The sequence below is a fragment of the Chrysoperla carnea genome, chromosome X, assembly GCF_905475395.1.
Source record: "Chrysoperla carnea chromosome X, inChrCarn1.1, whole genome shotgun sequence".
NCBI lineage: Eukaryota > Metazoa > Arthropoda > Insecta > Neuroptera > Chrysopidae > Chrysoperla > Chrysoperla carnea.
The window spans coordinates 27,226,193-27,242,455 of NC_058342.1; the positions used below are offsets into that span (position 1 = coordinate 27,226,193).

At 29.2% G+C, this 16,263-nt stretch overlaps 1 non-coding gene across 1 annotated transcript; it reads left to right on the forward strand.

Moving 5' to 3' along the window:
* The first annotated feature begins 5,925 nt into the window (after nucleotides 1-5,925).
* Trnag-gcc lies at nucleotides 5,926-5,996 on the forward strand. Its single transcript has one exon. It is a non-coding gene; the product is annotated as a tRNA-Gly (tRNA).
* Nucleotides 5,997-16,263: the final 10,267 nt, after the last annotated feature.

Below are 16,263 nucleotides of genomic sequence, written 5' to 3' on the forward strand. Positions count from 1 at the left end.
TAGTTTCAAAGGGAGACATCTGAAACCAGCATCGAATTCGATCAAAGTTTTCAGGTTTCAATTAAAACCTCACTCTGATTCATAACAAAAATTATTAGAAAGTTGTTCTTTATAAATACACAAACATTTTTTGTTTTAAACATTTTTTTGACGAATAGTTTAGACAGTAATTGATACACAGAAATTTAGCTTTTTGTGCGTTTGTTCAATCAATTTGAATAAAAATGGAAAAACAAACCACTTTTATTAGATTTATTGGAAAATTTTGTTCGAAGAATGCCTAGATTTCGCAGAAAAAATTATACGAAATAACAATTTTGATGCGAAAAAACAATTTTGCGGAAAAATATTTCGAACAAAAAATGTTTATTCAGTAACAACTTTCTAATAAGTGTTCATCTATCGATTACCAGTTATGGAGTAGAGTGAGCTTTTCATTGAGCTTGAAAACCTGGGTGAAGTTTAATGTCTGCGTAAGATGTGCGATAAAGGTTATTTTTCGAGTTTCAAGCATATGTTAACTTAAGGATGTACGAACGCCGGGGCTATTTTGAATAAAAGACTTGATTTTTTAAAATATGAAATTTTGGTTAAGTCTTAATCAATTTTGAAAATTTAAGGAGGGCTTGTCCGAATTTTTAAATAAATAAATGACTTCAAAAGTAGGCATATTTAACATTGGTTTTATGGCAAAACACAGATTTATCCAAAATTAGTCGGTGGAAAAAAAAAACTATTTAAATTAAAGTTAAAGCCTTAATAAATTATTAAAAACAAAAAAAAATCCCAGTGTGCCCGACTAGTAGTGGGGAAATAAATTTAAAAAATATATATTTTCAATTTCGATGGTGAATTATGTTATATCTTGACAATATAAGACGAAAAGTAAGAATAAAATTTTTCGATATCTGGAGTAATTTTCAAAATATCGAAAATTTAAAATATTGATATTTCGAAAACCAACCACATATCGATAAACTTTATTCTTATTTTTCGTCTATATTCATGAAGTTATATAAAAATTCATCATCAAAGTTGAAAATAAGGTACAAATAATTTGAACCACAAAGTTTAAATTTGTGTTGGCGCTCGTACTACCTTAACTTAAAGACACTCTGTATATTATAGCTACCTAATGCTGTTAGTAAGGATGATATCTTAGAGATATAGCAAGCACAGCCAAACGAAGCTCCCAAACACCCAAACCTCATATCATAACACAATGTTACACATATATCTGGTACCTACGTATATAATGTTGTTGTTATAACATTCTATTGGGGCTATAACTCTAAAATTTATTACTTTTCTTACAACAGTTATGGTGGGTATATAAATAAGTATATTTTATATAATATAAATACCTGTCTGAGTTTATGAAGCGCACAGATTATACACAAAGCTTTGTACCCAGCTTTCCGGCTTTCTTCTTGCTTGCTTGCTATGTCGACATCGTACCACCAAGTAGTACCAACTACCAGCATCGTATGCTAAAAAGTATCTATTTAGTTTCTGTTTAGTAAAGTATATGTGAAGCTATATATAATGCTATTTATCTGTTGAACATTTATATTATACATTATACATATATTATATTATATATTCATATTTTATATTTATATTTATATTTATTATTATTATCATTATTATTATTATTATTAATTATATGTTTAAAATATTTATTTATTATCGTATAATTTATAATTATAGATTTATTTGTATGTGTGATATATAATTCACTTTACGATTGGGGAATTGAGTAAGGAGATTTTAAATACTTACATCCTCGCCGAACAACGGAAATCTTTTTTTATATAAGTTTATTTCAAAAAAAATTATTTTAAATGTCCACCTATTTGTTTATTTCTATTTATGTGACTGAAATCGTCTCGAAGACAAAACCCCAATTCTGAAACTTCGTGAGTGGTTCCTTTTTGATGAGCCTTTCAAACTTTGCTGTATGATTTTTTTCGAAAAAACTACGTTTTAAATGAGCATAATGACGTCATATTTGCGTTATCGTTCTGAAAAAACGCAGCAGGGAATTGGTCGGACCTTATAAATACTTGATAACATTAATTATTATTAGACAATAAAATATTTTTTCCGACAAAAATACTGCACTAATGAACTTGTATAAAGTGGTCATAGTGTCTTCTTTGCTGCGTTTTTTCAAAACGATAACTCAAACATGACGTTATCACACTCATTTAAAAAAGCAGCTTTTTCGAAAAAAATCTTAGAAGATGTCCCACGGTCTAATATGTAGGCAATTCATTAATTTTGTAACGATTGTTAAAAATAAGACTCAATCGAAACTAAACATTTCAAAACATGGTTGAGGCAAGATCAAAAACAAGATACGGTTGATCAAGACCAAGACTGAGATTATTTTTTCATGACCTAGATCAAGACCAAAAATCAACTCGGTAAGACCAAGACTCAACTCGGTAAGACCAAGACTCAACTCTGCAATACCAAGAATCGTTTCTGCCAGGCTATGACATATTTTTGGAAAACCAAGATAACTATGGTCGTGATCTTGATTTTGGTCTCTCTATTCACTAATTTCGATAAATCATTTTTATTGGATAGGGTTTACTTCGAAGTTGGTACCATATAACTTTGAGAAAAACTTTTTCTCTTAAGAGTAGAAACATAGAAAATGATTGTTCACGCACTGAATTTTCATTCATCTGTGAATCGATTCTTATGTATTTTCACCAATTTCTCCCCCATCTGTGGAGCGATATTGAAATTTCTTTGAAACGGTATTCTCTTAAGTTGATCCCATAATTGTTTTATCAGAACCGATTCAGTAGTTTTTCAGACGTGGACTAATAAATGTAACTAACTTTGTTTATTATCTAGGAAGGTATACCTAAACTCACTAAAAGAATAAATTTATTTGCAAAAAATTAAACCGCCGTGTGTTCCAAAAAAGTAAAAAATCATTTTAAAGTCAACGCCAATGAACTGAGTTTAAGGTAATCTTTTCACTGCCTGGGTGTTAATTGTGAATTTTTTTTAAACTAACATTGGCGGCGAAACGTTTTCCTTAATTCAATAAAATAAGTATTTGACTTTTGACTAGGAAGAAAGTATTGTCTTAAATCAAAGTATTTACTTGCTGCCTTAAATACAAATTTTCCTGCTAGTACTTTTTTTATAGTTTATTATTTATTTCTCAATAAATTAACGGTAACAAAAACAGAAACCTGAATATTTCGAACTAATTTTCAGTTTTTTTTTTCACTTCATCTAATCGATAACTGGTAATATAATTCAAGAAAAGTTGGTAGGGTCTTACTATCTCGTAAGACTGTCAACAAATGTCAATATTATTGAAAAAATTTACACGGTAAAATATGATTGAAACTTCAGTATACGATAGATAAGACTTAAACTATTATAAAAAAAATTATTAACAATTATTTTAAAATTATATTTGTAATCTAATATTCTTTAATTAACATTGGCGGATCTTTTTTTTGCAAAAATATTTTTGTGCATTTAATTCCCAAAGAATCTAAGCTATCATAATTAACCAATAAAGATTAATTAAATCTAATGAATCACATCCCGGATCAAAGTTAGATTAAAAGTAATGAGGCAATTAAGGATTTTTTGTTAATAACTAAATGAATTAGAGTCTATATCTCTAGTGTGTATTCATGTGATTTATATACAAATAAATATATATACGTATATACATTCTATACCCATCATGTAGTATATACTACGATATGAGATACTGTTGAATATAGTGGGTATATCGTGTAGATAGAAGATGTAAGAAGGGTACCAAGAGCATGATACAGATATAAACGGGATAGGAAATCCTAACAGACGCTTATCCGTCGAGTTGTATGATGATAAGCAACAGGTTTAATCTCCCCTATCCTATATTCTATCCTATCCTATCCCAAGTTTAGTATATACTATGCTTGCTATTCAGTTATTCCCGTTCGTATATCTTTATTCCCATATTATATTCAATATAATGCTTATAAACTGTGGTGTTGTACGACTATAATACAGAGATAATCCGTGGTAGACGAATTTGGCTATTGTTTGCATATTTTAACCATGTTGCGTTATGGAAATATTCATAAAAGTATGGTATTTAATTTTTGATAAATTTTATCGAAACGTTGTTGTTTTGTGAAAAATTTTTCAATAAAATTCTTTTGATTTTAATCATTTTGGGAATCAATACATAGTATAAAACAAAGTCACTTTCCGCTGTCTGTCCCTATCTTTGCTTTGACCTTTAAAATTACGCAACGGATTTTGATGCGATTTTTTCTAATAGATAAAGTGAATCAAAAGAAAAGTTTTTATGCATAATGTAGTAGAGTAAAGGGTTGAAAGGGATGTGCTTCAAAATCTTAAAAAGTTGTGCAGCGAAGTTCAAATATTGCCAAGATATACAACCAGCTACAAGTATTGTTTTTATCTATTTTTTACCTTCGGGGGTGGAAAGGTGGTGCGAGAAAGTGGGGATGATTAATCGAATATTTTCAAATAAACCCATTATTTCAAATTTAAAGATTAGATCCTTCCGAGGAGTACTACTATGAAATCAATTGACCCTTAAATCTCTAAGGATCTGCATGCCGATTTACTCAGATATAAATCTGTCGATAGTCTATACTGGATGAGATCGGCTCGCAGTATATGATTACAAGTTGGCGCTCAATAAGTTGAACCAATAGTTTTTATAATAATAGTTTCTATAAAGGATTCAATCTTCAAACGATTCAATTGTTCAATAATTCAAACATTCTTATTCTCCTATATTAAGTTGCCACGGAAATCAATCAATAACTATTTTATTATTCAAATTAAGGTGAGAATTTCTGTGGGCTGTATTATGCATTTTGATAAAATATATCCCCTTCAGGACCTACAATCATTACCTAGATTTATTGCAGGCTGAAGGGGATATATTTTAACAAAATGAATACCTATTTTAATAATGGTCTATCCAAGAGTTAATGGCCTGGAGGATGCATATTGAATAGGGATGTTGACTAAATTTTTGTTTAATCACTTCAGATGAAGACTTCTTACTGGACGGGCAGAAAAATGAAGTTGATTTTGGAAAATATTTAGAAGTTTAAAATTTCTAATTAAACAAAGAGGAAGATATAGTTTAGTGACGTCATTGCACGGTATCACCATAGAGATTACATATAAAACTTTGCTTTGCTAAAAGGAGATGGTCATAAATCTTTGATTGCTTATAACTTCTTCGTTTTTTAATCAGTTTTAGTTTCATTTTGAAATTTTGTTATGTTATCGTGCCAAGTTTTAAAATTTTATAGGTATTATTACAAATTCGATATCAGGCAACTACCGTCTTCAGTCAAGCGTGAGAAAAACTGTTCAATATGCGTAATGAGTAAAAAATAAACGTGATGTCTGAATTCGTACACTGTGGATAATGAAAATTATAGAGCCAAAATACTTGGTATAGTAGCTACTACACTACCTACCATAATAATATCTAACTTATAAGTTTGTTACACATTTACATATATAAGTATTATGTGTGCATGTCTACAATAACAATATACAAAATATGTATACAAGAGTTAAATGTGTTATAATAGTCATGCTTATGATTTTTATAGCATTTAAAATCTTTATGTATGCTAAAATATAAAAGCTTTGCTCAAATGAAATCAAAACTTTACAATTGTAAAAAAAAATAAAAAAAGTTTTAAAAGATTTTCTTTACTTCCCTGCGCCAACACCAAAATACATACTCTCTAAAAACTCCAAATTTAAAAAAATTCAACTACTATTATGAATAAAAATTGTATTTAAGAAATTCATTTTAAGGGGCCTCAAGGTTTGACATCAATTTTTTTTGGCTTCTTATTTAGGTACAAACAAGATAACTTTTACAACAATACAGCATCGTTGGTTCAGTGGTAGAATGCTCGCCTGCCACGCGGGCGGCCCGGGTTCGATTCCCGGACGATGCATATTATTTTATTAAGATTATTTAGATTTAGGTTGCGTTTTCGAATCCAGGTAGCGGCAGTGTGAACAATTATGATTAATGAGGGCGGTAGAATTGATCACATTGTCGTCGCTTGGATAAGAACGAAGTAACCGACTCCACCCACATCAAAATGTAATTGAAAATATGTTTGTAATTAAATAAATAAAGATTAACAAATGATGATGTGGGTGGCCTCTGTTATAGGCGTATATGTCAGAGAAACGCAGGCTAAACGCCATTATTATATTAGATAACTTTTACAATAACACATTTAAACTTTAAGTATCTTAAAGTAGCATAAACAAATTTGGGGCGGAGAAATTACGAATTTGGTGGGGCATAATTCAGTGACGATATTTTTATTATAATTAGCTACCTAAAATATAAAAGTAATAATAAAGCTCCCTTGAAAATAGTTGTAATATCTATGTTCGTGACTACTACTTTGATTAAATATTTAATCAAAATATTTAAGAAAAAATCGATTACAATGATTACGATTACACTTTAAGAAATGCATGGCGATTATTCTAATGCTGGTATGGTATATGACATATTTAGAATACTATTGCGTTATTTACAATACTATGGCGTTATTTACAATACATTTTGGAGTTATTTACAATACTGCCATTGTAAATAACGCTATAGTATTATACATAACGCCATTGTGTGTGGCAAATAACGCCATATACTAATACCAGCATTGTAATAAACGCCATGCATTTTTTTACTGTGTATTCAAGTTAATTACCCCATTTTGTTTAGGAAGATACTGTTAATTAAAAACTTACTAGAGACTCTTAATTATTAATCTAAATGATAGTAGAAACCAATTAAATAATTTGTCGGATAAATATAAAAATTGAAAAAATGAAAACTTTTTTGGAAATAATTTGCTAATATAAATCCCACATGTTCGTAATTACCGGCCATTCGTGTTTACCTCCCTCTTCCCTTCTAACAGAGTTTGATCTGTGGCCCTTTCGATCGACTCTCTAATAGAATGATAAACGACTTGTAAAGCTTGGAAATGCTAAGATATTTTGTAATTTTAGAAATGTAGGGAATTATTAGCTTCGATGAGAGAAAATAATAAAAGATTATCTAAGAATGGAAGATCTTATTATTTCACTATTTTGGATAAAAATATTTCCTTTATCGGATCCATTCATAAATTTTATGAATGGTCACACAAATTTTATGATTTTTCGAATTAAGAAGATTTTTTACAAATCTTTTGATCCCCTCTACGACTTGCCACATTTCGTTGACCCCGATGGACCGATGGTCCCTTTTAATTGACGCTCAATAATAAAAATACTGTGTTGTATTAAAAATAATATAATTTACGACATATTATTTCTTAAAGAAGTCGCAAAATCCTCAATCCAAGACGGCTTACTTCCTTTACAGACGCGCTGTGACTTATATATTTTTCTCAGACTAATCCATATAATTTGAAAATAAATGCTACACATGTATCTATACTATTACATAACTAAAGTACAGTGCAATTTAAGATATGTGTATTAAATTTAATAGATATTTAAGGACTCTATAACTATAATGTATATATATATATAATATAATAAATTATTATATATTATTATATATAGTTATATATTATTATATTATGTTATATACGTATAGGTATGTAGTTTGAGTTTTAGTTAAGTTTTGTTGCAATTACCGTTTAAATACCCATCATAATTCATATAATCTTCATTTATTGGATTAGTGATCTTTTATCTAGCATTCTAGCACAACATTTTATACTTAGGCTACCATCAATATCATTATATTGAATGTACGATGTGCAAAAACATCTCAATCTGGATATACCACGTCATACGGATCGAAATAATCCTAGAATATTTTTCTACTTTGAACGATTTTGACAAGTTTTTATTCAACTTGAAATGTTTGTATGTATGTTTTTTCGGGTTAAATCTTGCAAATGAATTTTAACCTTTGCTTAGCACACTGGGTTCAAATTACTCAGACCTTTTTTGCAACTCGATTGTAAGTACTTAGAGCAAATGATAACTGGTCTACTTCACCATTTCCCGATAGTTGAAGAGTTTTACCAACCTTCAGACATTTTTGCGTAACGTTAGAGCCCTTAGTATACTTTTGGCAGCTGTTGAAAAGTGGTCTGTATTTTGACTTTAGATTGAAGGTAACAAATATAAAACAATATAATAACGATGAATGTTTATTGGTACCAAATTTCTATACAATTTTACATCAAACATGTAATTTGTATTGCATAAAAAATTACAAAATGCGAAAGAATATGACTATTTGAACGCGAATTGAACCTGTTTTTTTTTTAACCAGGGATAATAAAAAAATAATAATATTTTTATAGATGTTTCATTCAGTTTATATTAATTTCATATAATTGTAATAAAATAATAAGATTTTGAATAAATATAATACTCATATAATATATTGGAGTATAATGGAGTATTTTGAAGAAAACGAGTATTTCATTTTTTCATCTTTTTTCAGCAATTATTCTCCAAAATAAATATACTTTTTGAAAGATCCGTTAAACTACTTTTTCTTTTCTTGTACTAGTGCACTAGTAGAAAACTGAGTTAAATTATTAGGCCTTAACATTGAGAATTAAAAAAGTTATGAAGTTTTCAATAAAAATAGTCATTTTTCTCAATTTTTCAATTTTGGTAATTTTTTTAACATTTTTACATTTAATTTAAAGCCATTAAACCTATATAGTCTTTTTAAGTAAGTCTTATAAAAGTTTCAAAAAATTTTTGAAGTAAATCCATTGTTTCTTTTATTTAACGATTTTTCTCGTCCAAAGGACCCGGGCAGTGCTGGATTTACACTAGGGGCGGTCGGGGCTAGCGCCCAGGGCGGCAAATTTTCTAGGGCGACAAAATTTGGAAAGTGAGAAAACATTTTCTATACAATATATAAATAACTAATTCTTTTAAATATACATTTCATCTTTCAAGAAATATAATTGCATTATGTATCAAATTAAAATTTTGTATATTATAATATATTAAATTTAAGTGAAAACTATATTAAAATAAAATTAATTTATTTCCATAAAGGTTTGAAAAAATAAAATTTGATATTTTTTTTTCTGGAATTGATAAATATAGTTTTTTTTTTTTGAAGAATTAAAAAAATTTTGTTTTTCGCATGTTTATTGGGAACTCTGGACATAAAGCTGAAGATTTGCTAGTTGCTGTATTATCTGTTCTTGAGTTTCTTTGATCTTGATCTCTCAGATTGTCAAAGTCAGTCATATGATAACGCGAATAATGTATCAGGGATTTATTCGGGCTTACAGGCAAGAATTCATGAAATTATATCTTGCAGAACATGCTCCTTGTGCTGCTCATTCTATGAATTTAGTTGGAGTTCACGCAGTAAAATGCGCTCCAGAAGCTGCTTCATTCTTTCATACAGTACAAACTTTATACAACTTTTTTACTGCATCGACGCATCGCTGGGAAGTCTTACAGTTTCATACTGAAAAAAGAATTGCGTTAAAATCTTTATCTGCAACCAGATAGTCAGCTCGTTATGAAGCGGTTCTTTTTTCTGCAATTAATTAGTTATTCTAATTCTTAAAAAATATGATATCAAAACTATTAAAATAAAATTTCCGTCATAGGGCGGCATTTTCTTCAGTGCCCCAGGGCGGCAGAAATTTAAATCCGGCCCTGGACCCGGGATAGTTTGTTTTTCTATAAAGGCCATTTTTGTTCAAATTAAATGAAGAAACACACAAAAAACTATGATATATGTAGTTTCTGATATGTTCTTTAGGGTATTTTTGCTATCAATTACTGTCTAAACTATTCGGTTTACAAAACAATGTTTCAAGCAAAAAATGTTTGCATTTTTATAAAAAAAAAAAGAACTTAAAGTGTTTGTCCAGTTATGAATTACAGGGAGATTTTAATTAGACCGGAAAACTTGAATGAATCCAATACCCGTATAAGATGCGTGCCTTTGAAATTAACGTTTTTCGATTGGAGCACGTTCCTTGATTAAACTTATTTTTCAAATTTCATGCATATATCAAATTCAAACATTCGTATATATATACCTTTCAAAGTTTTAAACAAAAAAATTTAATACAAAAACATTTTAAAGGAAGCTTTTATTGTACTGAAAAGTAGAAAATAATTATTTACTGGAGAGAGAAGTGGTAAAAGCTTGAGGCGCTCCGAATTATCCTTGATATTTTTATAAACAGTCTTGCAAGAATTAATCACAGAAATAACTATTTTTTACTTTCAGTACAATTAAAGCTTGTCCTTATCTTGATATTTTCGAATATTTTGACAGCTAAAAGACGAATATTATTAACTAGATTGATACCCGCCCGCTTCTTGTTTTGCTTCGCGTCTTGATATGCACAGTTCTCAATTTTGTTAAATGTAAAATGGTCGTAATTCGATTGAGTATATCAGAAAAGTTGGTCATGATTTGTTTGACTTTTACTATTTTAAATTTTGACAGAAATCTTTAATTAAAAAAAAAAGTTCAAATTAAATTAAATTTTTTTATTTAAAAAAAAATATATATATTTTTATAAATTATATTTCATGTGTTATTCTAATATATCAGCTATATTGCTGTACAGTTTCATTAAAAACCATTCGCTAGTTTTAGCATGAAAGCGTAACAAACAAATAAACAAACATGCTTACTTGCACATTTATTATATATAGGGCAGGGATTTTTCGACGAGTTATGTCTTGGATCTCATGTGTTATAATTATACAATGACAACCATAAAATATCCTAAAACCTCGTATGTGTATATTGTATGGTATGTGTTTACTTCGTTTATTCTTCTTATTCGAATTCTTTTCGGTATTCATCTCAGCAGTCAGCTACCTCATCTGTTATACTTTCACATTCTCATTCATCTACATACTACATACCAATCTAAATTAAATATAATACCTATCTACCTACTTATATTATACTTACAGTGTACTAACTGAGTCTACGCTATCCACCTATATACCTAAATACCCAAAAAAGAGATGGGTACCTTCATACAACATATACCACATACTAGGGTGTATATACCAACCCATCTTAGTACACCACTTTTAGTATATACAATCAAAACCGGTTGTAACGACATCATTTATAACAACAAATCGATTATAACAACCAATTGGTAGGGTTTAACCTACTTTTAATAGATGCCATGGTCCCGTTTTTAGCACAAAGTGGATGATAGCGAAAAACTAACACAATGAATGTAAAGTATGACCTAAATAATTTGGTTTCAAAAAAAATTTCATTCAAATCGAATAAAATTTAGTTTTTATACAAAAAAATGATTTTTTGAACTTAATGACGTCACCAAAATCCAAAAAAATTTACCTTTGCTCTATTATATCTAAATTTTATCCAATTTTGATAAACCAAGTATGTAATCTTACTAAATTTGAGTCATTCTTTTCAAATTTGTTGGCAAAATTAACCTAGCTATAATAAGTTTCATGAATATGGAGTCCTGGTCTCGTTATATAGCACATATGTGATAGGTAACGAAAAACTAACATTACAGCTGAAAAGTTTGGCCCAAAATTAGTGGATTTCAAGGAAAATTACAATCAGATCGAAGCAAATTTGGCTGTGTAATCAAAAAAATCGAATTCTTTAACTGAATGACGTCATCAGAATCCAAAAAATTTAATTTTGCTCTATCATACCCGAATAGTATCCAATTTTGATAAACTGAGTATGTAATCCTACTAAATTTCGGCCATACTTTTCAAATTTGTGGTTACAATTAACCTAGCTATGATAAGTTTCAAGAATGTGGAGTCCTGGTGTCGGAATTAAGCACAGAAGTGTTAGCTAACGAAAAACTGACAAAACTGAAAAGTTTGATCAAAATATAGAAGGTTTCAAAAAAAGTTTCAATTAAATCAGATAAAATTAGACGATTTTTGGAACTGAATGACATCTTCGAAATCAACCTTCAAAATGTACGGAAAATTGGATAACTAAAATCGGCTTCTGCATATCTAAGCGAGGCAATTATTGAAAAGAAATAATTGTTATTTCCTTAATCGGTTTACTCTTGAAAAAAAGTACTAATAACTGAAAAACTTGCTGCATTCGTATTTAATTACTATACATTTAAAAAATGTACCAAAAATGTCGGTATATGAATAAAATGAAAATATCGCTTATAATGACTACCGGATATAATGACCATATTTGTAGGAATGTCGTTATAACCGTTTTTGACTGTGCTATGGTATGAATAGATATCACCTACTACTCCCCACACCCCATTTGAACAGACCACCCTAGTGTAGTACATATATACATTAAATATATTACAGTGTTATATTCTTACGTATAATAATATACTCACACCAAGTATTCTAGTTTCTAAAAGTTAAGATTTACTGCCTTGTTAGAATTATATCGTCGGCTGGTTGTAGGCTGCTGCTACCACGCTTTGCTACCATTATATACTTCTTAATATCTATACGTACACTGATAGACTTTCATGAATTACCTACCAAAACATATCCCATGATCCATTTTTTCCTAAAATAAATATTTTTAAGTTTATTTTTAAGAAAAAATACATTATAAAACGAATGTAAACATGCAACTGACTTAATTGTTGAAACATCATGCATAGACAGATATACAGACGTTTGCTTTTTTACGTAAGTAAAGAAAGGTAGCCACCCCTACACACAAAGTAATAAGAGTATCTTTCTTCTCACTTCCTCAGTGTACATAGTAATAAATAAACACATACGTATATATTAAACATTTTTACATGATACAATACAGTGATGTTTACAGGTAAATAGTGATATTTACGAAAAAATGTTTCAAAAAAAAAGTTGTTAGAGATAAAACAAAAGTTTAGTTTACAAGATGAAAGAAAATGTCTCAAAAATTACCCGCCCAATCGTTAAATGAACCCGATTTTTGAATTTTTTGGGTCATTTATACCTTATAAACAGTGTGTCATCAAATTCCGAAACATAATTTTTTTTCGATTTTTTATCGTTTTTTGAAGGGGTACCCCTTGGAAAAAAATCGAAAAAATCAAAAATTTTTTTCTGTTTCAGAATTCGATCAAACTTAGTTTATAAGGTAATTTTGACCCAAAAAATTCAAAAATCGAGTTTATTTGACGATTAGGCTAGTAGATTTTGAAAAAAAACGAGTAATGGGATCGATTTTTGGCGATATCTCAAAAATTATCCGTCCAATCGTTAAATGTACCCGATTTTTGAATTTCTTGGGTCAATTATACCTTAGAAACTTTGTTTCATGAAATTCCGAAACAACAAAATTTTTTGGATTTTTTGCAATTTTTTGAAGGGGTACCCCTTGGAAAAAATCGAAAAAATCAAACAATTTTTTCTATTTCAGAATTAGATAAAACTTAGTTTATAAGGTAATTTTGATCCAAAATCACCAAAAATCGGGTTTATTTGACGATTGGACGAACATTTTCTATAGTATCGCCCGAAATTCTAAATCCTAAGTCGTTTTGGCCTCGTAAATTTAAAAAAACAAAAATATTTGAAAGGACTTACCATATGCAGTTAACTGAATTTCATCAATTTCCGGTATATCCACCCTAAATTGTAGTTGACATAAAACACAAGGCGTCATACGTCGTAATTTAAAGTAAACGGTTTGTAACAAAATTTGGAATTGTCGACCAAATCTGAGTACGCTATAATTATAATTTCAGCTCGATATCTGTTTTCGAAGGTTTACAACATTTTGAAGGTTCGAAAACGAAGGTTTACAACATTGGTCCTACAAACCCAAGACCTTAACTTATGTTGCTCATTTACGAACTTGACCTCACTTTTTACACCCTGAGCACTGTATTTGATTGATTATAACTATGTTTTATTTTTCTTATTTTGATTATTAGTTATATTTTGCTTGAATGCTGATTGTATGGCTTTTTAGATAATTTTGGTGTAAATTTAACGTGAATATGTCTCTCTGGGTACTTAGGAACATACATAAATACCTATATATAAAATATGGATACAGGCACAGTGGTGTCTTGGTGCTAAATAAAGATATGATAACTGTAAGTCTCTTCGGTCGGTTCTCAGCCTCCGTCCTCGGTCCTCGGCTCGCTATCATAGATAATAATAGGTAGTTTGTGTTTTTAAACTATAAGATTGTGGTATGTAAGCAACAATTTTATATACATATATAATCGGGGAAGGTGTAGTACCATGAATTAAAATTTTTGTTAGATTCAAGATACTTTATTTTCCGGATTTGAAACTTTACCTCCTCAAAATTTAAGTTTATGTTTAAAAATGGAATATGGTACAACACCTTACTTACCAATAATCAATGATTTACGTTGAGTATGATTTATAAAACGTTGAGTATGATATTTGAGTGCAAAACCACATTGACAACCAGTCTTCACCCTACCTATATTCTAAATAAAATACTCTCATTTCAATGCAAATGCTCTCAACTTAATGGAATGTCATACCATCTGTTGTTAATTCATTTGAACGATAGAATGACGTCATAAAGTTAAAAAATTAGATTTTTTTGATAACACAGCCAAATTTAATTCTATCTTATTGAAATTTTTTTGAAACCCACTAATTTTGGGTTATTAATTTTAGCTGTGATGTCATATTTTCGATTCGATTTCGCATCATTTATGTGCTTAATTCCGGGACCTGAACTCCATATTCATAAAACCTATTAGAGCTAGGTTAATTTTGACAAAATATTTAAAAAGTATGGCCCAAATTTAGTAGAATTACATACTTGGTTTACCAAAATTATATAAAATTTGGATGTGATAGAACAAAATTAAATTTTTTGGATTCTGATGACGTCATAAAGTTAAAAAATTCGAATTTTTTGAGAAAACAGACAAATTTGATCCGATCTTTTTGAATTTTTTTTTGAAACCTACTAATTTTGGGTCATTTTTTTCAGCTATGATGTCAATTTTTCGCTAGCTAAAGTACAAGATCCTCTAGGTATTACATTTTACCCTACCTACTGTTGTTTGTTACCATATATAATATATCAAAATGTTGGTAACACTGCTGCTAAAGTATAAAGTATAAAGTATAAGTAAGTAAGTCGTACCAAACTAGGCTCTCTGAGGCTCTTTCTTGATAGATAATAAGCATTTTAATCTATTAAAATATTTATTTAAAAAAATATTATTGATATTGAATTTTATAGAAGGACTAGAACAGTCAGAGGGATTCAATAAGTATTTTAGTATTGCTTGTCATTTATTTATAAGCTATCAAATGACATAATACAGTTAAACTTCTTTCATACACATTTTAAGCAATTTTATAAGTTTAATCCACCGTTCTGTACCCCGAACTAGTAACATTTTCACTTTATTGCAATAAAAAGTGATAATAATTGTAATTGTAATATAAAATTTAAAGCGTGGAGTGCCCCACATGCATTCTTTAAATTAGCTAACTTGATAGGTGTCTACCATCCCACGAGTTGAATTTTACCTCACATTAATTATTATGCACTTATGGAATAAAGCTTGCTTTTTAGTTCTTAAATCTATAATTTATGACCTTTATAGCTTCCTTTCGAAAAACCGGTAAACTTAACCAAAAGTTATTTCAAGAAATTGTGTTTTCAGGTCTTTACTCTCTATAAAATCAAAACATGTGTTTGGGAGTAGTTAATACATTTCCCCCAAATAGATTTCTTTATTCATAGTCTATTTTTTTAATGAAATATCCGATAAAACCACGAACAATTAACATTTTGAGGTCCAAAGACCTTTAATTTGGTCGTTCAAACATTCTTAAACTTTTTGAACAACCATAAAATTCTATGGTGTAATGTTTTAAATGAAACTGAAGGTCTTTCAGGAATTTTAAGGAGATTGTCACATAAAATTCTTTGCTCAGTACATAATTTGAGACAAAATTTTTTTAAAATTATATCATAGATTATTAAAACTCTGACGAAATGGCAAATTTTAACAGCGACATTGTAACGTCGAATCTAAACTATGTTATAGAGACTCAGAATCGAAATCCCTTGTGTATTTTATTTCACTACGTTTAACTGTAGTTTTTATCAATCGAATTCGAATTTAGAATCGAATACATGTGAAATCTTGTATAGAACTGGATATCTATATATCTATTACTTATATTTATAAACAACGTCTGACCTCTTTATAAGTAGCTTTTCTTGAAAGC